The sequence below is a fragment of the Oncorhynchus mykiss genome, chromosome 8 (genome assembly GCF_057628025.1).
Source record: "Oncorhynchus mykiss isolate SJ-2025 chromosome 8, ASM5762802v1, whole genome shotgun sequence".
In the NCBI taxonomy this organism is placed as follows: domain Eukaryota; kingdom Metazoa; phylum Chordata; class Actinopteri; order Salmoniformes; family Salmonidae; genus Oncorhynchus; species Oncorhynchus mykiss.
Genome location: NC_143029.1, coordinates 23,630,001 through 23,652,913, shown reverse-complemented (window position 1 = coordinate 23,652,913; position 22,913 = coordinate 23,630,001). Strand labels below are relative to the sequence as shown.

The window sequence follows — 22,913 nt, the reverse complement described above, 5'->3', positions numbered from 1 at the left end:
CCTCTCCCCTCCTGTCTTCTCCTCTCCCCTCCTGTCTTCTCCTCTCCCCTCCTGTCTTCTCCTCTCCCCTCCTGTCTTCTCCTCTCCCCTCCTGTCTCTTCCTCTCCCCTCCTGTCTTCTCCTCTCCCCCCATGTCTTCTCCTCTCCCCTCGTGTCTTCTCCTCTCCCCTCCTGTCTTCTCCTCTCCCCTCCTGTCTCCTCCTCTCCCCTCCTGTTTCCCCCTCTCCCCTCCTGTCCTCTCCCCTCCTGTCCTCTCCTCTCCCCTCCAGTCTTCTTCTCCTCCCTCCTGTCTTCTCCTCTCCTCTCCCCTCCTGTCTTCCACCCTCCTGTCTTCTCCTCTCCCCTCCACTCCTCTCCTGTCTTCTCCTCTCCCCTCCTGTCTTCTCTCCCCTCCTGTTTTCCCCCTCCTGTCTTCTCCTCTCCCCTCCTGTCCTCTCCTCTCCCCTCCTGTCTTCTCCTCTCCCCTCCTGTCTCCTCCTCTCCCCTCCTGTTTCCTCCTCTCCCCTCCTGTCCTCTCCCCTCCTGTCCTCTCCTCTCCCCTCCAGTCTTCTTCTCCTCCCTCCTGTCTTCTCCTCTCCTCTCCCCTCCTGTCTTCCACCCTCCTGTCTTCTCCTCTCCCCTCCACTCCTCTCCTGTCTTCTCCTCTCCCCTCCTGTCTTCTCTCCCCTCCTGTTTTCCCCCTCCTGTCTTCTCCTCTCCCCTCCTGTCCTCTCCTCTCCCCTCCTGTCTTCTTCTCCTCCCTCCTGTCTTCTCCTCTCCCCTCCTGTCCTCTCCTCTCCCCTCCAGTATTCTTCTCCTCCCTCCTGTCTTCTCCTCTCCTCTCCCCTCCTGTCTTCCACCCTCCTGTCTTCGCCTCTCCCCTCCTGTCTTCTCCTCTCCCCTCCTGTCTTCTCATCTCCCCTTCTGTCTTCCCCCCTCCTGTCTTCTCCTCTCCCCTCCACTCCTCTCCTGTCTTCTCCTCTCCCCTCCTGTCTTCTCTCCCCTCCTGTTTTTCCCCTCCTGTCTTCTCCTCTCCCCTCCTGTCCTCTCCTCTCCCCTCCTGTCTTTTCCTCTCCCCTCCTGTCTTCTCCCCTCCTGTCTTCCCCCCTCCTGTCTTCTCCTCTCCCCTCTTGTCCTCTCCTCTCCCCTCCAGTATTCTTCTCCTCCCTCCTGTCTTCTCCCCTCTCCTCGCGTCCTCTCCTCTCCCCTCCTGTCTTCTCCTCTCCCCTCCCCTCCCCTCCTGTCCTCTCCTCTCCTGTCTTCACTCCCCCTCCTGTCTTCCACCCTCCTGTCTTCTCCTCTCCCCTCCTGTCTTCTCATCTCCCCTTCTCCTCTCTCCTCCTGTCTTCTCCCCATCACCTCCTGTCTTCTCCTCTCCCCTTCTCCTCACTCCTCCTGTCTTCCCCCAATCTCCTCCTGTCTTCTCTTCTCCCCTCCTGTCCTCTCCTCTCCACAGCTATGGAGGGAAGAAAGATAATATTTGTGGAATTCCCTAAATCTTTTTGTTTTACCACCACTCATTCTGAGCACGTGTCAAATAAAACATAGTGTTGCAAATGCAGAATCACTCAATCTACACCCGTGTAAGAGAACACGCACACACACACACACACACTACAACGTGGCCACAGCAAGCAGGTTGTGTGACTGCGATTTCCAATGAATGTAGCGTACGTAGTTACTAGTCGTGTAGGGACTGTGTAGGGGCTGTGTCTTGGCAGGCAGGTATGCACCGGTAGCTAAGCAGGAAGTTTCTCTTTTATCTGATTTCTGTCAGTTTGCTTATCCCATCTGGCAGTTAGCAGACCCACAGTAGCTGACGTTGATACTCAAATCTTAAGCATCTAGTTTAAGTATTCTGCCTGACTGAAGGCTCCAGCCTGCAGTTGTATCTTCCGTGCTGTGGCATGCTACACACTTCCTGCCAAGCTAAAGGCCCTGTCTGTAGTTCATACACAAAGCCGAATGATGGGAGGTGCACTACTGAGGAGTAACATGTTTTACAGTACAGTGCCCGGGCTCGTGTGCATGGCATGGCTAGGAAGAATGCCCTTCATTTCTCTGCGCTGTGCTCCTCCATCCTCAGTTTAGCCCTCTGCTCTCCATAGAAGGGAACTAGTCAGTTCATCCCTTAGAGTACCCGTGTCTGTAGAGAATGACTTGGTGTTGAGACAGAGAGAGGTGGGGAACCCAACTCAATCTGGAGTAATTGAGGTCACAATGAGCCCTGAGTATCCATGCCTACTGGGTAGCATAGTGCTGGAGAGATGCTGTAATACTGAACGTATGAGCGGTCCCACTGAATTTACTAACTGCTTTCCAGTTGGGAAATAAGTGCGTACAGTATATTGGTGTACTATACAGTATGAACAAGGCCCGTGTATTATTTACTGAAATAATAATGGTCTATTTTTATTGCCATTTGAAATATTGCAAAGTAAAAAATACAGTGAAAAGATTATGCAGAGAGAGTTTGAAAAGAAACAATGTTTTACAGTGTGTCACATCTAGAGGACTGCATACATAGTATTTGGTTGTAAAAGGGAGTCCCTGTAGTTTCATTTTATAGCTTAGGAGTCTGATGTGCCACTGTATGGAACACAATCATTGAAGTGTTTTTTCCATACCGAGCAGACACCCAAAAAGCTGCTCTGGCAAGTTTGTGGAATGTATAAATATTGAAGCAGCTAATTCCGATGCTAATCGAGACTGTATTCCTGTAAAAGGTTGCCACATTTATTCTCTGGCTTTTTATGAGGAGAAAATGCATGTATTTTTGCTGGGACTGCCTGTCTGAGAGATTCTGGTCAGCCTCTCACACAGAGTAGCACTGCTGTTGAGCTACAGGATCTAGCCGGAGGCATGTGTCCTTCAGCCTTCTTCAGTACTCCTCACAGATGCCTGTTTTCCCTAGACACTCCCCCTCTCTCTTTCTGCCTGCTCTTATCTCCAAACAAACCGCTCCATGTTCATCTCAGAATAATGTTTCCTCTCCGTATGCTCCCACACATGACACCTCCTTAATTTCTCCAATGGAAATGAAAACAATGGTGAGTGTGTTGGTGGCCTTGTGGGGTGATTAACCTTTCTGATCTCCCCATCCCGGATCCGGGATCGTGAATACAGACTCAAGCTCATTACCATAACGCAACGTTAACTATTCATGAAAATCGCAAATGAAATGAAATAAATATGCTAGCTCTCAAGCTTAGCCTTTTGTTAACAACACTGTCATCTCAGATTTTCAAAATATGCTTCTCAACCATTGCAAAACAAGCATTTGTGTAACAGTATTGATGGCTAACGTAGCATTTAGCATTAGCATTCAGCTGGCAACATTTACACAAAAAAACAGAAAAGCATTCAAATAAAATCATTTACCTTTGAAGAACTTCAGATGTTTTCAATGAGGAGACTCTCAGATAGCAAATGTTCAGTTTTTCCTGAAAGATTATTTGTTTAGGACAAATCGCTCCGTTTTCTGCGTCACGTTTAGCTATGAAAAAACCCCTGTATCCAGGATTGTGTAAATCTATCAGCATGCTCATTAGCATAACACAACGTTAACTATTTATGAAAATCGCAAATATAATGATGCCATCTCTCAATCTTAGCCTTTTGTAAACAACACTGTCATCTCAGATTTTCAAAATATGCTTCTCAACCATAGGAAAACAATCATTTGTGTAAAAGTAGCTAGCTAGCGTTAGCATTTAGCGTTAGCATTTAGCGTTAGCATTAGCGTTAGCATCCAGCACGCAACATTAACAAAAACATAAAAGCCTTCAAATAAAATCATTTACCTTTGAAGAACTTCTGATGTTGTCAATGAGGATACTCTCAGTTAGATAGCAGATGCTCAGTTTTTCCAAAAAGATTCCTTGTGTATTAGAAATAGCTCCGTTTTATACATCACATTTGGCTACCAAAAAAAATCTGAAAATTCAGTCCTCAAAACGCGAACTTTTTTCCAAATTAACTCCATAATATCGACTGAAAACATGGCAAACGTTGTTTAGAATCAATCATCAAGGTGTTTTTCACATATCTCTTCATTGATACATCGTTCTTGGACACATGCTTTCTCCCCTGAATCAAATGGTAAAGTAGAAGCAGCTGGCAATTGCGCACCGAATTCGACGCAGGACACCAGGCGGACACTTGGAAAATGTAGTCTCTTATGGTCAATCTTCCAATGATATGCCTACAAATACGTCACAATGCTGCTAAGACCTTGGGCGAACGACAGAAAGTGTAGGCTCATTCCTTGCGCAATCACAGCCATATAAGGAGACAATGGAAAACAGAGCTTCAGAAATTCTGCTAATTCCTGGTTGATGCATCATCTTGGTTTCGCCTGTAGAATGAGTTCTGGGGCACTTACAGACAAAATCTTTGCAGATTCTGAAACTTCAGCGTGTTTTCTTTCCAAAACTGTCAAGAATATGCATAGTCGAGCATCTTTTCGTGACAAAATATCGCGCTTAAAACGGGAACGTTTTTTATCCAAAAATGAAATAGCGCCCCTAGAGCTCTATTAACTTCTATACTAGCCTTGAGTATGAGGCTGATACCACTATGTGTCTCTACTGTATAGGTGACTAACTGTTGGAGTTGAAGATGTTATGTTAGTGTTGAACTGAGGGAACCAGTGTGGCTGCCTGGCTGGTGTTACCCATGTGGTTTGTTGCTAGCAGAGGACTCTGGCAATGTTAGTGATCTCAATAAACACACAGCTGATCTGAGGAAGGCCCAGCAGTAGGCAGGGAGGCCAGGGAGGCAGATTGATTTATTTTCCTTTGCTAGGACAGACCTGGGACAGATCTGGGGTCTCCGCTGATGAAACCTGGGTCTGCCCGTTCTGTTGGACTGGGGACCTACTAGCTCTCCCTCCAGTCTTGCTGACAGAAACCTTCCAGGGAGGCTGTTTTTCTCAGTTTTCACTATTGGCACACAAGATAGGGAGAAAGAGAGGGGTGTGACTATGTGTGCAAATTGACAAGTATTGGCAGGGCTGCACAGGGCTGAAAGTGTGTTGGTACAAGTGGTCGACCGATTAATCGGAATGGCTGATTAATTAGGGCCGATTTCAAGTTTTCATAACAATCAGAAATCGGAAATGTATTTAATTAGGTAAGTCAGTTAAGAACACATTCTTATTTCCAATGACGGCCTAGGAACGGTGGGTTAACTGCCTCGTTCAGGGGCAGAACGACAGATTTTCACCTTGTCAGCTCCAATTTTGCAACCTTACAGTTAACTAGTCCAACGCAATAATGACCATTGCATTCCACAAGGAGACTGCCTGTTACATGAATGCAGTAAGCCACGGTAAGTTGCTAGTTGGCATTAAACTTATCTTATAAAAAACAATCAATCATAATCACTAGTTAACTACACATGGTTGATGATATTACTAGATATTATCTATCGTGTATAATCTGACTGAGCATACAAGCATACAAGTATCTAAGTATCTGACTGAGCGGTGGTATGCAGAAGCAGGCGCGTAAACATTCATTCAAACAGCACTTTCGTGCGTTTTGCCAGCAGCTCTTTTATCATCTCCCGAGATGAGGCTGGTGTAACTGAAGTGAAATGGCTGGCTAGTTAGCTCGCGCTAATAGCGTTTCAAACGTCACTCGCTCTGAGCCTGTGGTTGTCTCCCTTGCTCTGCATGGGTAACGCTGCTTCGAGGGTGGCTGTTGTCGTTGTGTTCCTGGTTCGAGCACAGGGAGGAGCAAGGAGAGGGGCGGAAGCTATGCTGTTACACTGGCAATACTAAAGTGCCTATAAGAACATCCAATAGTCAAAGGTTAATGAAATACAAATGGTATAGAGGGAAATAGTCCTATAATTCCTATAATAACTACAACCTAAAACTTCTTACCTGGGAATATTGAAGACTCATGATAAAAGGAACCACCAGCTTTCATATGTTCTCATGTTCTGAGCAAGGAACTTAAACGTTAGCTTTCTTACATTGCACATATTGCACTTTTATTTTCTTCTCCAACACTTTGTTTTTGCATTATTTAAACCAAATTGAACATGTTTCATTATTTATTTGAGGCTAAATAGATTTTATTGATGTATTATATGTTAAAATAAGTGTCATTATTACAAATACATTTTTAAAAAATCAGCTTTTTTGTTCCTCCAATAATCTGTATCGGCGTTGAAAAATCATAATCGGTTGACCTCTAGTTGGCACTAATTGTGTGACCTCATGGATGCTGCTCTCTGTTGGACTCTGTGACTGTGTGGAGCTGACTGGGGTGCCATTGTCTCCTCTCCTCCTCTCTCCCCCCTCCTGACAGGTCTTTGTTTCACTCCCACCGCATCGCCACGCTCACTCTGACTGATGTCATATGGGCTTTTTAGCGAACCAAGCGTCCCCCCCTGCCGTTTGTCCCCCGCCTTCAAGCCACTTGGTTGCGTTAGCTCCGGAGCCTCCCACTGCTTCCCAGCCTCCTGTTTCTCAGATGGGCTCAGGGAAGGACCTAAAATTAGCAGCTCCCCATGCTCTGTTTTGCTTTGCACAGATCGCTTAATTAGCTGTAGAACACAGCATGGATGAGCCCAGACTTGGCCCATGGATGCATTATATAAGGGTTATATCATTTGATGCATATTTTATGCTGAATATTGCAGGGAGAGTGCTGCTTTATGGTGGTACCCCGCTCGTAGATCTGCGCTGTCGAGTCAGATAGGAGGCAAAAGGTCAGCTCTGCTTCCAGGGTTGGACAGGGAGAGGAGAAGTTACTTTACCTGGGACTATTTACAGAGGCAGCGTCTCAGGCTCGGGTGCTAATAGTGTCTACTGCTGTATTCTCTACAGGCGGTATGTTTTGGGTGCTATTGATACATTGTATAAATGGAGGATGATTGCAGTATATGTAATCCTCCTGCAGTAAAGATGATGGAAAAAATAAGGTTCCCATATTTGAAGGTTGTCACCTATTATTTCCAATGTACTGTATCTATTGGTAGTGCCACCCTTTCTTTGAAGAGTAGCAAATTCATTTGTGACCCTCCTGATCCATGTTCCTCGTCTAGAATACATTCATATGCCTAGCAAATTCACAACGGGAAATAGGTTTTGTGGTATTGTTGACCGCTGTGAATAAGCTACGTTATGTTGGAGAAGCTCTCTTCTAGCTAGCCTACAGATACATTACCAGAGGCTCTAGGTGTTCTGTGCACAGGCCTGTGTTTGTTTTTCTTCGTTGAAATGAAGAAAATGATTTGCTCACTTGATTATTTATAAACCATGTCTTACCATGGTGATATGTGTTATTATTTGACCATCTGCAATGTTTTTTTCATTACAGTTGATGGGATGACCCTGGCGATACAATAGCTCCTTCCACAATGCGATGGCATCCATTTAGCACGACAGTGTTGTAAATAGTCACACACCATTCTTTACGCTGGCCAGGATTACACACACTCTACTTCTGTATAGGAATTGGCAATATACACAGATCAAATCACAACATCACCAGTCACAGATATCTGCTCCCATGGTTTAATAGAACCCTATAAATTTCCCATTATGGGTATTGTTGTTTGTGAGCCAGGATAAGCTCACAAAGCTTGTTGATTTGTCTGAGAAATTCCTAAATAAATGAGTGAGTCATGTTACTTCCCGAAACAAGACATTTTTACAACCGGGTCTACGGGCCCGGTGCCTGCCTTGGCAGTGCATAGTGAGCGGGGAAAAGCAGGCAGGTCCTCATTAGGAGTGTGTGGGAAAAGTAAGGGAAAGGGATCACATCTAGGATCGACAGGTCATTTTGTTCTTCCTCAGTCAGGATTAGGTTAGTTCTCCCAAGTCATTTTACTGGGGATTTCTCCTTGAGGTGACATTGGGGCCAAACACTTCCCTCCGGTCAATGTCATTGATGTTGATCAGCTTGTTGGATGGATGTAGAGACAAAGAGGAACGCGTGGGCTGAAGGTTGATGCCATGTATTGGGATTCCATTACCAGACCAGTTAGATACAGTATGTTGTAGCTCAACTCATTGACCGTGTCTGCTTTATTCAGCGTGGCACTCCATTCATGTTAGCTAACAGCTCTGTTTACACATCCATCAGACAGCCATGGGATCAATCACTGGGCTGGGAGCTAATTGTTTCATTCAGTGTATTACAATTGACCTGCTTGGTCACGTTGGTCCTGCAGTATTGGCATTGCTGATGGTGGGTCATGCTCTTCAGTCATCAAGTATTTATGCTCCAATAGGATGTGCGTTGAGAGAATTCACAGCATTACATGTGTGCATCGAATATAGTGCGTGTGGTGTGCTGGCTGGCCGGCCCGCCTGCCGCGCGCGAGAGAGAGTGCCCCCTAGACAGAACTACGACAAAACAACCAACAGAAACGGGTCACAACTCCTGCTTTTCTGTTGCACGCTGGAACTATACATAGTCAATGGTAGACTTCGAGGGGACTATGGTAGGTATACCTATAGCTCATCTCTTGGCAGTTGTACTGTAGATTACTTTATCACTGAACTTAACCCACAGTCTGTAAGTGTACATTTAGCAGTAGGAAGCCTGAACAGTATATTTGACCTATCAGCTAACATATTAAGCAGAAACCCTAAGAAAATAAACAGCGATGAGAAGTGGTTTAGCTTACGCCTTAAACAATACAGAAATACACTAAGAAAAAAACAAGGAACAGCATGCAAGAAAACAGCTCAATGTGATTGATGAATCCGTAGAATCAAATCACTTCTATCCAGAAATGGAGATGTCTGGATAAACCACTTCTCCATTCCTTTGGCTGTATAACAAAGAACCAAGAACAAAAACATATACATGATAATGTACTTCACTTAGAATCAACTATCACCAGAAGCCATTAGATTCACTAATTACATTGTAAGAGCTACAGGACAAAGTACAAACCATCCAACCCAAAAAGGCCTGTGGTGTTGATGGTATACTAAACAAAATAATACAGACTGCAAATTAAAATAGGCTATTCTTAAATCTTCAACATTATCCTCAGCTCTGACATCTTCCCCAATATTTGGAACCAAGGTCTGGTCACCTCAATCCACAAAAGTTTAGGCAAATTGGACCTCAATACAGCAGAATCTGTGTCAACAGTAATCTCTGGAAAATCCTCTGCAGTATCATCAACAGCTGAGTCCAACATGTATTTCCTCAGTGAAAACAATGTCCTGAGCAAATGTCAAGTTGACTCCTTCCTAAAATACTGTACAACAGACCACGTATACACCATGCACAACCTTATTGACAAACAAACAAAACAAAACAAAAGCGAAGTCTTCTCATGCTTTGTTGATTTAAAAAAAATGCTTTACTCAGTTTACATTTTAGTCATTGAGCAGACACTCTTATCCAGAGTGACTTACAGTAAGTATACTGCAAACATTTTCATACTTTTTTTTTCTTCTTCGTCATACTGGACCCCCTTGGGAATTGAACCTACAACCCTGGTGTTGTAAGTGCCATGCGCTACCAACTGAGACACACGGGACCACTTTGGCATTAGGGTCTGCTAAACAAATGGTTGGAAATTGGCAATAAACATACACTTTCCTCAGGGCCGTGGGGTGAGACAGGGATGCAGCTTGAGCCCCACCATCTTCAACAGACTGTATATCAATGAATTGGTGAGGGCACTAGAACAGTCTGCAGCACCCGGCTTCACCCTGCTGGACTTTGAACTCAAATGTCTACTGTTTGCAGATGATCTGGTTCTTCTGTCCCCAACCAAAGAGGACCTACAGCAGCACCTAGATCTTCTGCACAGATTCTGTCAGACCTGGGACCTGTCGGTGACTCTCAGTAAGCCAAAAATAACGGTGTTCCAAAAAAGGTCCAGTTGCCAGGACAACGAATACAAGAGAGATCATATTTAGACACTGTTGCCCAAGAGCATACCAATAATTATACCTACCTCTGCCTTAACAGAGGAATATAAAACTCAACATCCCAATTAGAATCTGGCTCAGTCAGTTATAGAACCCATTGCCCTCTGTGATTGTGAGGTCTGGGCTCCACTCACCAACCAAGAATTCACTAAATGGGACAAACACCCAATTGAGACTCTGCATGCAGAATTCTGCAAAGACACAAAACCCCAAATGATGCATGCAGAGCAAAATTAGGACTATACCCGCTAGTTATCAAAATCCAGAAAAGAGCTGTTCAATTTTACAACCACCTAAAATGAAAATATACCCACACATTCCACCACAAAGCCCTCACCTACAGAGATGAACCTAGAAAAGAGTCCCCTCAGCCAGCTGGTTCTGGGGCTCTGTTTAGAAACACAAACAGACCCAGGACAGCAACACAATAAGAATGCAATGAGAATGCAAAAAGAGAACTATTTGACACACTGTAAAGAATCAACCAGAAAACAAAGCCATTTGGAATGCTATCTGGAATCTATAGATTAGATATGTGCCCACTGACCACAGTGGAAACTGAGCTGCACTTCCTAACCTCCTGCCAAATGTATGACCATATTAGAGACACATATTTCCCACAGATCACATAGACCCGGAAAGAATTTGTAAACAAATCAAACATTGATAAATTCCCATATCTGTTAGTCAAAATACCGCAATGCGCCATCACAGTAGCAAAAGTTGTGGCCCATTGCCATGAGAAAAGAGAGAGAGAGATGCTAGGAGTATAGTAATGTCCATGAGAAAAGAGTGAGAGGGAGAGATGCTAGGAGTATAGTAACATCCATGAGAAAAGAGAGAGAGAGAGAGAGAGATGCTAGGAGTATAGTAATGTCCATGAGAAAAGAGAGAGAGAGATGCTAGGAGTATAGTAATGTCCATGTGAAGAGAGAGAGAGAGATGCTTGGAGTATAGTAATGTCCATGAGAAAAGAGAGAGAGAGAGAGATGCTAGGAGTATAGTAATGTCCATGAGAAAAGAGAGAGAGAGAGAGATGCTAGGAGTATAGTAACATCCATGAGAAAAGAGAGAGAGAGAGAGAGAGATGCTAGGAGTATAGTAATGTCCATGAGAAAAGAGAGAGAGAGATGCTAGGAGTATAGTAATGTCCATGAGAAGAGAGAGAGAGAGATGCTTGGAGTATAGTAATGTCCATGAGAAAAGAGAGAGAGAGATTCTAGGAGTATAGTAATGTCTATGAGAAAAGAGAGAGAGAGAGAGAGAGAGAGAGATGCTAGGAGTATAGTAATGTCCATGAGAAAAAAGAGAGAGAGATGCTAGGAGTATAGTAATGTCCATGAGAAAAAAGAGAGAGAGAGATATGCTAGGAGTATAGTAATGTCCATGAGAAAAAAGAGAGAGAGAGATATGCTAGGAGTAAAGTAATGTCCATGAGAAAAGAGAGAGAGAGAGAGATGCTAGGAGTATAGTAACGTCCATGAGAAAAGAGAAGGAGAGAGAGAGAGAGAGAGATGCTAGGAGTATAGTAATGTCCATGAGAAAAGAGAGAGAGAGAGAGAGAGAGAGAGAGAGAGATGCTAGGAGTATAGTCATGTCCATGATAAAAGAGAGAGAGAGAAGCTAGGAGTATAGTAATGTCCATGAGAAAAGAGAGAGAGAGAGAGATGCTAGGAGTATAGTAATGTCCATGAGAAAAGAGAGAGAGGGAGAGATGCTAGGAGTATAGTAATGTCCATGAGAAAAGAGAGAGAGAGATGCTAGGAGTATAGTAATGTCCATGAGAAAAGAGAGAGAGAGATGCTAGGAGTATAGTAATGTCCATGAGAAAAGAGAGAGAGAGAGAGATGCTAGGAGTATAGTAATGTCCATGAGAAAAGAGAGAGAGAGAGAGATGCTAGGAGTATAGTAATGTCCATGAGAAAAGAGAGAGAGAGAGAGATGCTAGGAGTATAGTAATGTCCATGAGAAAAGAGAGAGAGGGAGAGATGCTAGGAGTATAGTAATGTCCATGAGAAAAGAGAGAGAGAGATGCTAGGAGTATAGTAATGTCCATGAGAAAAGAGAGAGAGAGATGCTAGGAGTATAGTCATGTCCATGATAAAAGAGAGAGAGAGAAGCTAGGAGTATAGGACTGTCCATGAGAAAAGAGAGAGAGAGATGCTAGGAGTATAGTAATGTCCATGAGAAAAGAGAGAGAGATGCTAGGAGTATAGTAACGTCCATGAGAAAAGAGAGAGAGAGAGAGAGAGATGCTAGGAGTATAGTAATGTCCATGAGAAAAGAGAGAGAGAGAGATGCTAGGAGTATAGTAATGTCCATGAGAAAAGAGAGAGAGAGAGATGCTAGGAGTATAGTAATGTCCATGAGAAAAGAGAGAGAGAGAGATGCTAGGAGTATAGTAATGTCCATGAGAAAAGAGAGAGAGATGCTAGGAGTATAGTAACGTCCATGAGAAAAGAGAGAGAGAGAGAGAGAGATGCTAGGAGTATAGTAATGTCCATGAGAAAAGAGAGAGAGAGAGATGCTAGGAGTATAGTAATGTCCATGAGAAAAGAGAGAGAGAGAGATGCTAGGAGTATAGTAATGTCCATGAGAAAAGAGAGAGAGATGCTAGGAGTATAGTAACGTCCATGAGAAAAGAGAGAGAGAGAGATGCTAGGAGTATAGTAACGTCCATGAGAAAAGAGAGAGAGAGAGATGCTAGGAGTATAGTAACATCCATGAGAAAAGAGAGAGAGAGAGAGAGAGATGCTAGGAGTATAGTAACGTCCATGAGAAAAGAGAGAGAGAGAGAGAGAGAGAGAGATGCTAGTAGTATAGTAATGTCCATGAGAAAAGAGAGAGAGAGAGAGATGCTAGGAGTATAGTAACGTCCATGAGAAAAGAGAGAGAGAGAGAGAGAGAGAGATGCTAGTAGTATAGTAATGTCCATGAGAAAAGAGAGAGAGATGCTAGGAGTATAGTAATGTCCATGAGAAAAGAGAGAGAGAGAGATGCTAGGAGTATAGTAATGTCCATGAGAAAAGAGAGAGAGAGAGATGCTAGGAGTATAGTAATGTCCATGAGAAAAGAGAGAGAGAGAGATGCTAGGAGTATAGTAATGTCCATGAGAAAAGAGAGAGAGATGCTAGGAGTATAGTAATGTCCATGAGAAAAGAGAGAGAGATGCTAGGAGTATAGTAATGTCCATGAGAAAAGAGAGAGAGAGAGATGCTAGGAGTATAGTAATGTCCATGAGAAAAGAGAGAGAGAGAGATGCTAGGAGTATAGTAATGTCCATGAGAAAAGAGAGAGAGAGAGATGCTAGGAGTATAGTAATGTCCATGAGAAAAGAGAGAGAGAGATGCTAGGAGTATAGTAATGTCCATGAGAAAAGAGAGAGAGATGCTAGGAGTATAGTAATGTCCATGAGAAAAGAGAGAGAGATGCTAGGAGTATAGTAATGTCCATGAGAAAAGAGAGAGAGAGAGATGCTAGGAGTATAGTAATGTCCATGAGAAAAGAGAGAGAGAGAGATGCTAGGAGTATAGTAATGTCCATGAGAAAAGAGAGAGAGATGCTAGGAGTATAGTAACGTCCATGAGAAAAGAGAGAGAGAGAGATGCTAGGAGTATAGTAACGTCCATGAGAAAAGAGAGAGAGAGATGCTAGGAGTATAGTAACGTCCATGAGAAAAGAGAGAGAGAGATGCTAGTAGTATAGTAATGTCCATGAGAAAAGAGAGAGAGAGAGAGATGCTAGGAGTATAGTAACGTCCATGAGAAAAGAGAGAGAGAGAGAGATGCTAGTAGTATAGTAATGTCCATGAGAAAAGAGAGAGAGAGAGAGATGCTAGGAGTATAGTACCGTCCATGGGGCAGCCCATGATATTTTTAGCCTGAGCCAATCTGACAGCATGTCCTTCACTGCTCATCCACTAACAGCCGCTCAGTGTTACTCTACTCCCCAGCCAAGCCATAGGATCTAAATGACAGAGCATGCCCAGGCTATAAAGATGAATGACAGAGCATGCCCAGGCTATAAAGATGAATGGCATGTGTGCTTTAGCTTCGTTTGGCGCTGTGGAAGGATCTGTTTTTAGAAAGCAAGAGGTAAGATTATCGTCTCAGTCATTTGCAATGAAAGATTGAGAGGAGTGTATTTTAGGGGTAAATTGAGTGATTTATTTGAGAATGTTCCTCTATAAATGTACATCCCTCTAGAACGTGCTTGCATATTTGTGGTGTACAGCATGGTGTATGAAGATTTAAAACACTTTGTGGGTTGTGTGGGGGCGTTTACTGGATATTCATGGGAGTCATTGAAATGAATTTTGAATCAAATCTGTCAATATTCAAGATGCCACTTACCACCCTCTCAGAGCCTCCTACGCAGTTCCTGTGTGCATGCCACAAATAGCTACAAATTGGCTGCCATTAAAACCTGTTAAAACCCAGATTATGTTAATCGCCTGTAAAACTGAAAGGTGTGATGCAACCCAATTAATATCATGTTTGATGGAAATTTTATCCAGCCATCTGTGATGGAGGATTTGGGCTGATTTGTCTTTCGAGCAAATTAAAAAGCGGTTAAATATGTGCTGTCAAAGCAATTGACTTGATTATGAGGCCATAATGCTCTTTCCAGGGCAATTGTTTGTCAGGGAAAAATATAATTTGTTAAATTAACTCCCATCCATGATCTTTCACGAATCACGACAGTACATTTGGTTTTGATTCAAGTCTGGGAAAAAAACACATTTTCAGTGAGCCAGCTGACCCCAGATACCTTTTGATCGTTTTGTTCTTGAGCGTGGCTCTTAGTGACCCACCTGCGCTCCCATGTGTTGTTGGTTGTAGAGGAGCTGCGGGCCATGGGACCCCAGCAGGGGTGTTCTGTTTGGGAAGCCCCCGGTGCTCATTCCCAGCATCAGCCAGCTGATCTGACTCAGGGCCAAGTCTAAAATTGTTACTGCTTGTCTGGGTGACACTGGAGAGAAAACTGACACTGGAGAGAAAAAGGGCCATGGGGGAGTGGTGGAATGGAGTGGGGGGCTCTCTGAGCTGGCCTGCCTGCCTGCTTTGCCTTACCGCTGGGGGTAACAGGTGCCACGGGCAACATGAGACCCGGTGGAGTGACAGGGACGGAGAGAAGGGCTTCGGGGCGGGAGGGGAAGGGGGGGGGGGGGGGGTGCGACGTTCCGAGAGGTTTTGCCCAGAAAGGGTTTCACCGTCGGAATCGGGAACAGCTGTGGGGTCGGCCCCTCAGCTGGCGGTGGAAAACACGCAGGCAGGCCTGTTGCGTAACTCCTAACTGGGTCCCTGATGGCTGGCTGAGAGAGTCACTGCCTCACACTCCAATGAGCAATTGTACCTCGGCTGCATGAGAGCGGGTTTGTTTTGGAGGGGCTGCTGAGCGACTGTTTTCATGGTCGCTTGATCTCATTCTGTCAGGCTGCCTCACGCTCCCCCAAGGCCTGCTAGGAAGACCCACCCCCTGGCCAGGGACGGTCAGGGGTCGCCAGGTCAAATATGACCTTGTCATGAAAAAGCTCTGGTCCCATTAGAGAGGCTGATGCTGCCAGGAACATGTGACACACTGTGTTTCTCTCCCTGTCCCTCCCTGAATAGAAGGAAAGAAATGTGTAAAGGGATATAAAATAGCGATAAAATGTGATGTGACTCATTCGATGTCTGCTTTGACTTAAATGAGCACGTTCATTATTTTGTCGCACCATAAAACACGGTTTAAAATGTAGTGCGTGTGTGTGCATTTGGGTACGTGTGTGTGTGCTGCGTGCTTTGCGGACTCCGCTCCCTGTGTGTTCCTCTGTCTCAGCTCCAGGGGGTGCATAAGTGAAACCCTCTGCACAGCTTTCAATAGAAAAATACAGAAAGGGTTTCCTCCCCCCATTTTCTCTTGCTCCAGTTACCAAGGCAGTTTCCCCCTCTCTCAGTGTACATTAGGCACAGATATCAATATGTGTCTGATGAAAATCCTGTGTGGCTCAGCTGGGAGAGCGTGGTGCTAGCGAGGGCAGGGTTGGGGTTTCGATTCCCAACGTGGGACTAGTACTCACTACTTACTGTAAGTCGCCCTGTGTAAGAGCATCTACTAAATGACTCAAATGTAACATCCTTAAGTTCAATGTGATTCCAGGTCTCTGATGACTGGTGGGATTCATTTCTCCAGAAGGCCATGGATTTTAGAGTGATGTGGTGCCGTTGATGCCACCAGCTTTTGAAGTAACTACATTTTATAGCGTACATTTAGGTTACATTTCTGTAGCTGGTTATGTAGCCTTTTTAAAGGGTCCACTCCACTCAGAGTTTTGGGACTAACCTTGTGCAGCCAGGGTCCTAGATGGCAAAGGTTGGAATCTTCCTCGCCAGTTTATAACACGGTTATAGAAACCCATAGGGCAAGGAATTGACCTGAGGTGCCTGCAAACTATCTTTAGATGTATTCATAGACATTCATAGAATTCTTCAATTGAAGAACTCTACAAGGTTGTCTAGTCTGTTTTACTAGCTAGCTAAATGGTTTACAGTATATGATAGAACACTGTCCTGGTTTTTATACTCTGCTACGTTCAAAATATAAACATATGTTTCTCTCTGTTTATACCTAAAGATGCTATTCCACCTGTAAAAGGCAATGGGGAACTGTGTCTTTTAAGATGAAGGCAAATGGAGTGTGTTAAACACTCTACCTGTCTTTCTCTCATAACACCTGTTGTGTGCTGTAGTGTTATTCTCCTTCCGCTGTCTCCCAGTGTGAATGCACATGCTGGCGTAGAAACAGCTAGGCATGTCGTTGTGAACTGTGTCATTTCATCTTGTCCCACACATTGCATCAACTATACCTCTACTTCCTGCTCAGGAGTACTGCTCTCCTACTTAGAGCTGAACAGTGTGGACCATTGAGTTTAGTTCACAGCAGGTGTTGGTTACTTTGGAGAGCCAATAGGTGGCTATGGTGTCAGTGTCAGGTCTCCCTGCTCCGGGACAGTCCTTTGGGGGGGGGGGGGGGGGGGGGGGGTTAGGGTCAACTATTCCCAGTTGTCTCCTGCCCGCAGCAGTTTCTGATTTCTCATAGGGAGTTCAACAGAGGTCAAGTTATTGTTAGACCTGTAAATTGGATTCTCCAGTAAGGGCAAAGTAACAATGGTCTTATAATAGAGGTGCACGTTTGACTTGCGTGACAGCACGGGCGTTATTAGCCAGAGTATCACCAGCATGGAACTGGTGTCTACCCTTGCTCGAGTTGGTCCACTCAAAACAACTGCCATATGTGTTTGTTGTCATCCGCCCATTGTTGAGGTGAATTCCTCGCCACACTGCCTGCGTTTTGACAACGTGTGGCCCTGAATGTAGGCAATGCGGAGAATGTTATACGGGAGCTCTCAAACTAGCCACGCCACTGTCACTCATGACATACCTGAGGTTAATTCAGAAGCATAAACATGCATTAATATTCAACGCTGCAGCGAGGGTTGTGGCTGGAAGCTGTTGCTCAGCTGGGCTTCTCTTTCTCCCTTTCTCTCTTCCATCTCTCTCTGCTGCCCTGTCCCAGTGCTGTCCTGTCCCAGTGCTGTCCTGTCCCAGTGCTGTCCTGTCCCAATGCTGCCCTGTCCCAGTGCTGTCCTGTCCCAATGCTGCCCTGTCCCAGTGCAGCCCTGTCCCAATGCTGCCCTGTCCCAATGCTGCCCTGTCCTAGTGCTGCCCTGTCCCAGTGCAGCCCTGTCCCAATGCTGCCCTGTCCCAATGCTGTCCTGTCCTAGTGCTGCCCTGTCCCAGTGCTGCCCTGTCCCAATGTCACTCTTCATGGCCAGTAATGTGGCGGTAGCCACGCACTGAAGGAGCAACACAGGAGCGAATCATATCGTTGACCGGAGATCAGGGGATTGGGCCGGAGAAAACACATCTCTGAGGCCATTTTTCACTATTAGCCTGGCAAGTTATTTATAGAGCTGGGGAGGAGGAGGAGCGGGGAGGGGGAGGCGGCAGGGGAAGCGGGGCGGGAGGGGTAGAGGGAAGGAGGGAGAGTAGAGGGATACCATGTTATGGCTCGCTCTTTGACAGGACACACTCGCTTTTGGATAGGACAACCTCCGGGGGGTCAGAGGTGGTGTGTGTCCAGACTGCTGTAGTGTGGTGTCGCCCGCCAGGCCAGCCTGATAAGGTTGTGCTGCTGTGTCATAACAACACAACACTTAGAGAGAGAAGCAGCCGGCAACAGCCCTGCTCCTGCCGCTCCACCCCATAACTGCTGTCTTTCACTTGACCCCTCTATTTGTGGTCATGTCTTGCTTAGGAAAATGTCATCTTACTTTGTAAAAAAAGACTGTGGAGCCAGCAAAGAGAGGGCAGGCAGGCAGGCCAGCCGGCAGGCAGGCGAGAGAGAGAGAATGAGCATGAGCGCTGCCTGCCTTCCTGCTCTGTGGGCCAGTGTAAGGTCCTCTAAATGTAGTCTGTTGTATAATCCCTCTGGGGGCCCTATTGCTATTTCTGATCCTGGATATGCGTCACAACTGACTGGGTATTTTCTCTGGTGACTAGCTTACATCAGTAGGTCTCCGAGCAAGCATACGCTCTCACTACCAATGAGTGACTATTCTGATTGATGGGAGTTTGGCCCCGCTGTTTTGGCTTTCTATCGGTGACCCCGGAGAATGGACAGGAAAAGTTTCACCCCAGAGGATTGCTGTTGGTGACTGGAGATGTTGTGGGACTGGGGAGCTGATATACCCAGGTAAGTAGACATACCGTTTCTCCCTCTCCTTTTCTCTACCTCGTCTCTCTCTCTCTGGTGATGCTGCTGAGAAGTGATTCCCTTGTTGTCAGTGTGTTTGTGAACTGAATGGAGGATGACAGTGGCTGTTGGATATCCACCATACACAGCCTTCTTCTCTGTGTTTTGGTACACGCTGTCTGCTGTGTGTTGTCGTGGCGATACAGCCGTCACTGTGCGTGTGTATTTGTGTGTGTGACAGATGGGGCTGGTCTGGGCTGCAGGGGCTCTGTCTACCGACGGCTTGTTTGCACAGCCCTGGCAGGTATTTAAAGAGACTGAGATAAGCGAGAAACTATGACATAACCTGACCTCTTCTTCGCTCCGCAGAGCACGTCCCGCCCTCCCTCCCTACTTCATCCTCCTGTTCTCTAGCTCTCCTCCCCAGTGGTGAGGCACTTGTTGTTTAGTCCGTAAGGCAGCCTGAGGAGGGAGGAAGGGTAGCTCTAAAACACCCATTCACATCCCCCCCCCCGGCTCCACAGACAAGCGTGGCACTGCGAAGCCTCCCACATCCTCCATCCCCCAGCCGCTGCTGTCTGTTTTAATTCTCACCTGTTCTAAATCTCACCTGTTCTAAATCTCACATAACAAGTCCGTTTTCCAGCGCAACACCCCAAGCCACTGACTCGCTTGCGGGCCTGTCTGTCTGTCTCACTCTGTGTGTGTCATACTGGAATAACTTGTTATGTGAGGGAAGGTCCTGGTGATAAGGCAGGGAAACACCACACATACACACACCTCATGCCTCACGCACACACACAAACACACACACACATACGCGCATGCAAACACACACACACACGCGCATGCAAACACACACACTATTTCAAAGTTGTTGTTTTCGGAAAAGCTTATCTTCTTGCCGCTCTGCATGCCTAATGACACACACCACCCCAACAACAACAACCCCAACCCCAGACTCCATCATCTGGAGCCCAGGGGTGAGATTACCACAACCTTGAAATTAGCTTCCATGGCTGGGTCCTTTTTTATCATCCCTCCCTCCCTCCCTCCCTCCCTCCCTCCCTCCCTCCCTCCCTCCCTCCCTCCCTCCCTCCCTCCTCTCCTCTCCTCTCTCTCCCTTCTCTCCTCAGTCAGCCAGAGAGATTCCTCTTATGCACTCTCTCTCTTGTCTTTTTCTCCCTCTGTCTGTCTTTCTGCGGAGAAGAGAACTGTAATGCCACTATCTGGCACCTGTGGAATGAGGACTCGTGCCTCTGCTAAGTGTGCTAAACTATTTTTCCATTCTCTAATTCTCAGACGATTTATAATGTGTGTGTCGCCGCAGCTCACAGTGCTTCAGGGGGTTGGGGGGGACATTTTTGCACGGGCATGTCTCGAGGACACCCTCTCCCTCACTGTAGGCCCCCTGTCTGGTCTCCTACTGTCTCTCAACAGTGTGGAGATACATTTTAAGAGACTCAACATCCTAATCCTAATACCAGGAAGTTATGGAAGGGATGTCTGGGCATGCTATTGCTAGTGTTTGCCCTGTGTATAGTGCTGTACGTCAGCATCCTGACAGGGCAGAGAGAGGGAGCGGGGAGTACCACTCTACCACATTGTTATTGGTGGGGTGATGGGGCGTGTTGGTCATGTGTCTGTCTATATAGTGTCTGCCTGTATAGTGTCCGTCTGTCTGTTTGTCTGTCTGTCATTGGGGGCCAATCCAATTACCCACCCAAGTTGGATCCCATTAGCCCTCAAAGTGCGTGGGGTAATATGATGCAGGGCTACATTAAACAGCCACCACTATGGTTACAGGGTTACAACGGAACCACATTGGGAACCACCTGATACTCTGTCCCTCTGCTTTATCAGTTGCACTTTATCAGTTGCCCTCTCTTGGCAGCGGGACAGGCCAGTAATTGTGTGCAGGTTTTGGTACTGTATTTGTTGTTGCTTGTTTTCTGTTTGCTATTATTTGATTACCCTCAAGCCTGTGCGTGTGCGAGCGCACATGATACAAAATAATAAGGCATTTCTCCCTGGATCCCCAACAGTGTGAAGGGGGTCTCCTAACTAACTTTGTTTTTCCGTCTATCTAACTCGGTGTTTGCTGCTTGCTTTCACTCTACAGTGAGTGAAACAGTCAGTCCCACTCCCTCCACTCTACAATGGTCTACTGTGCAGAGAGGCCTTACTGCCATCTGCTTTATTGCTACTCGTTCGCTCCCACATCCATGACCTCCGCTGGGAATGATTTTACATTCAGTAGCCTATGTCCTCAATCTGAGTATTTTGGGGGGAAGTGTTCACCTCATGTACTTCACCCAGGTTTAGACTAGTCTGGTAGCAGATCAGTTTGTGCTTATTTCATGCTCGTCTTTTGTGTTCCGTGCCATGCAAAACGTGACACGGTGTTGGCGACAGCACATAAATCAAATCAGATCTGGTGTAGTAAAACGCTTATGTTTCTAGCTCCAACAGTGCAGTAATACCTGACACTCCAAAACAATACACACAAATCCACAAAATACAAATAAAGGAATGAAGAAATATAGAGTATATACAGTTCTGTGACCACACTAGCAGCAAACACCAAGTACGTTAGATGGATAAAATGAAGTCTCCATTTCTCTGTCGTATCCAAACCGCTATCTGGCTGGGTATACAGATCCCTCCCTCTCTCCACCTTCGGGCTTCAACCCCACCCCACTACTGTAGGAGAAGGGAACAGGGGGACATTAGGGAGAAGGGCTGTCCTTGTGCAGTGTCCTGTCTCTGTCTGCTGTAGTGTAATATCCAGGTGGATGGGTTCAGTGTGTTAACCTGAGACGCGTGATCCTCAGTGACCTTGTCCAAGGAGCGTTCGTTCAGCTGTCTGATTCAGAGGAGGAAGTAAATCAACATGTCAGCACTTTTAGCACTGCTCTCCTTTCTCTCTCTCTCTCTCTCTCTCTCTCTCTCTCTCTCTCTCTCTCCCTCTTTTCCTTCTCTTTCTGTCCCTCTCAAGTTCTCTCTCCCCTTTCTTCCTCTCTCTCTCTCTCTCTCTCTCTCTCTCCCTCTTTTCCTTCTCTTTCTGTCCCTCTCAAGTTCTCTCTCCCCTTTCTTCCTCTCTCTCTCTCTCTCTCTCTCTCTCTCTCTCTCTCTCTCCCTCTTTTCCTTCTCTTTCTGTCCCTCTCAAGTTCTCTCTCCCCTTTCTTCCCCCCCCCCCCCTCTCTCTCTCTCTCTCTCTCTCTCTCTCTCTCTCTCTCTCTCTCTCTCTCTCTCTCTCTCTCTCTCTCTCTCTCTCTCAAAAGTATGTGTGTTCTGAACAGGACTTTGGCCACAGAGTGAGTGACTGTGCATAGTAACACAGCCTAGCCGGTCATATGCTCCAGTATTGACGTTTTCCTCTATCGACATGACCTATATCTGGTCCTCGCAGTGTAGGTAGTAACATAACCACACAGCTAGAGTTACTGAAGCCAACATGACTTCCTTTAAGGATCGCGTTCTGAAGAGCTATCTGCTCAATACATTCTTCTGAATGGATACTCCCACACATAACCGCTGTACAGCAGATGCCTGGTTGAATGGAAGCAGCAAAATCGGCCTCGCCGAATATATATCAGTCCTTGAAACACGCAGATACTGTAGGCATTATCATCATCAATGGATCCCTGGTTCTAGTAATACTATATTGAGGTGCATTGCGGCAAACTTATTTTCACAATTCTCCTTGTAGCTACACGCTGTGCTTGTCTCACCCCCAAATCTCCTTCTTATGGAGAATTCTGAATTAGGAGGGTGGCACATACATGATTCATCTGGTCCTGTGAAGAACGTTGTCAGGACAGGCAGACAGACAGTCCAGTAGTTGTAGTTGTGGAGGTGATTAGAGAGGGGAGTCTGTGTCCTGTTGGACTGTAGTGTCTGAGGATGAGTGTTACACTAAATATGTGTGGGGGTGGTCACTTCTCCCTCTCTCTTTCACTCTCTTGCGCTCTGTCTCTCCTCCGCTCCATTTCCCTCCCTCCCTCCCTCCCTCCCTCCCTCCCTCCCTCCCTCCCTCCCTCCCTCCCTCCCTCCCTCCCTCCCTCCCTCTCCCAGTGAATGCCTGTGTCCTGGTCTCTGACAGGGCGCAGTGGGTCTAAGCCCCTCACACCTTCTGTCCTTCAGTCCAGCAGCCATTGGTGCCAGGCCCGAGAGAGAGTGTGTGAGAGAGAGAGAGAGCGACGCCCTGGTAGGTGGGCAAGCTCCCCTCTCTATGCCTCCTACCCCCTTCATACCCAGCAGGCAGCCAAACACAGCCCTG

At 46.1% G+C, this 22,913-nt stretch overlaps 1 protein-coding gene across 5 annotated transcripts in view; it reads left to right on the top strand.

The window, feature by feature from the left end:
• hivep2a (HIVEP zinc finger 2a) overlaps positions 1-22,913 on the top strand; it is a 96,436-nt gene that overhangs the window by 20,143 nt on the left and 53,380 nt on the right. Inside the window, exon 1 of one of the 5 annotated variants that reach the window (XM_021611991.3) lies at positions 18,407-18,631. The exons of the other annotated variants lie outside the window; for them this stretch is intronic. The gene's annotated coding sequence lies outside the window, so the exon portion shown is untranslated. Of the gene's footprint in view, positions 1-18,406; positions 18,632-22,913 lie in introns of those variants that run through there. 5 annotated transcript variants of the gene reach the window in all.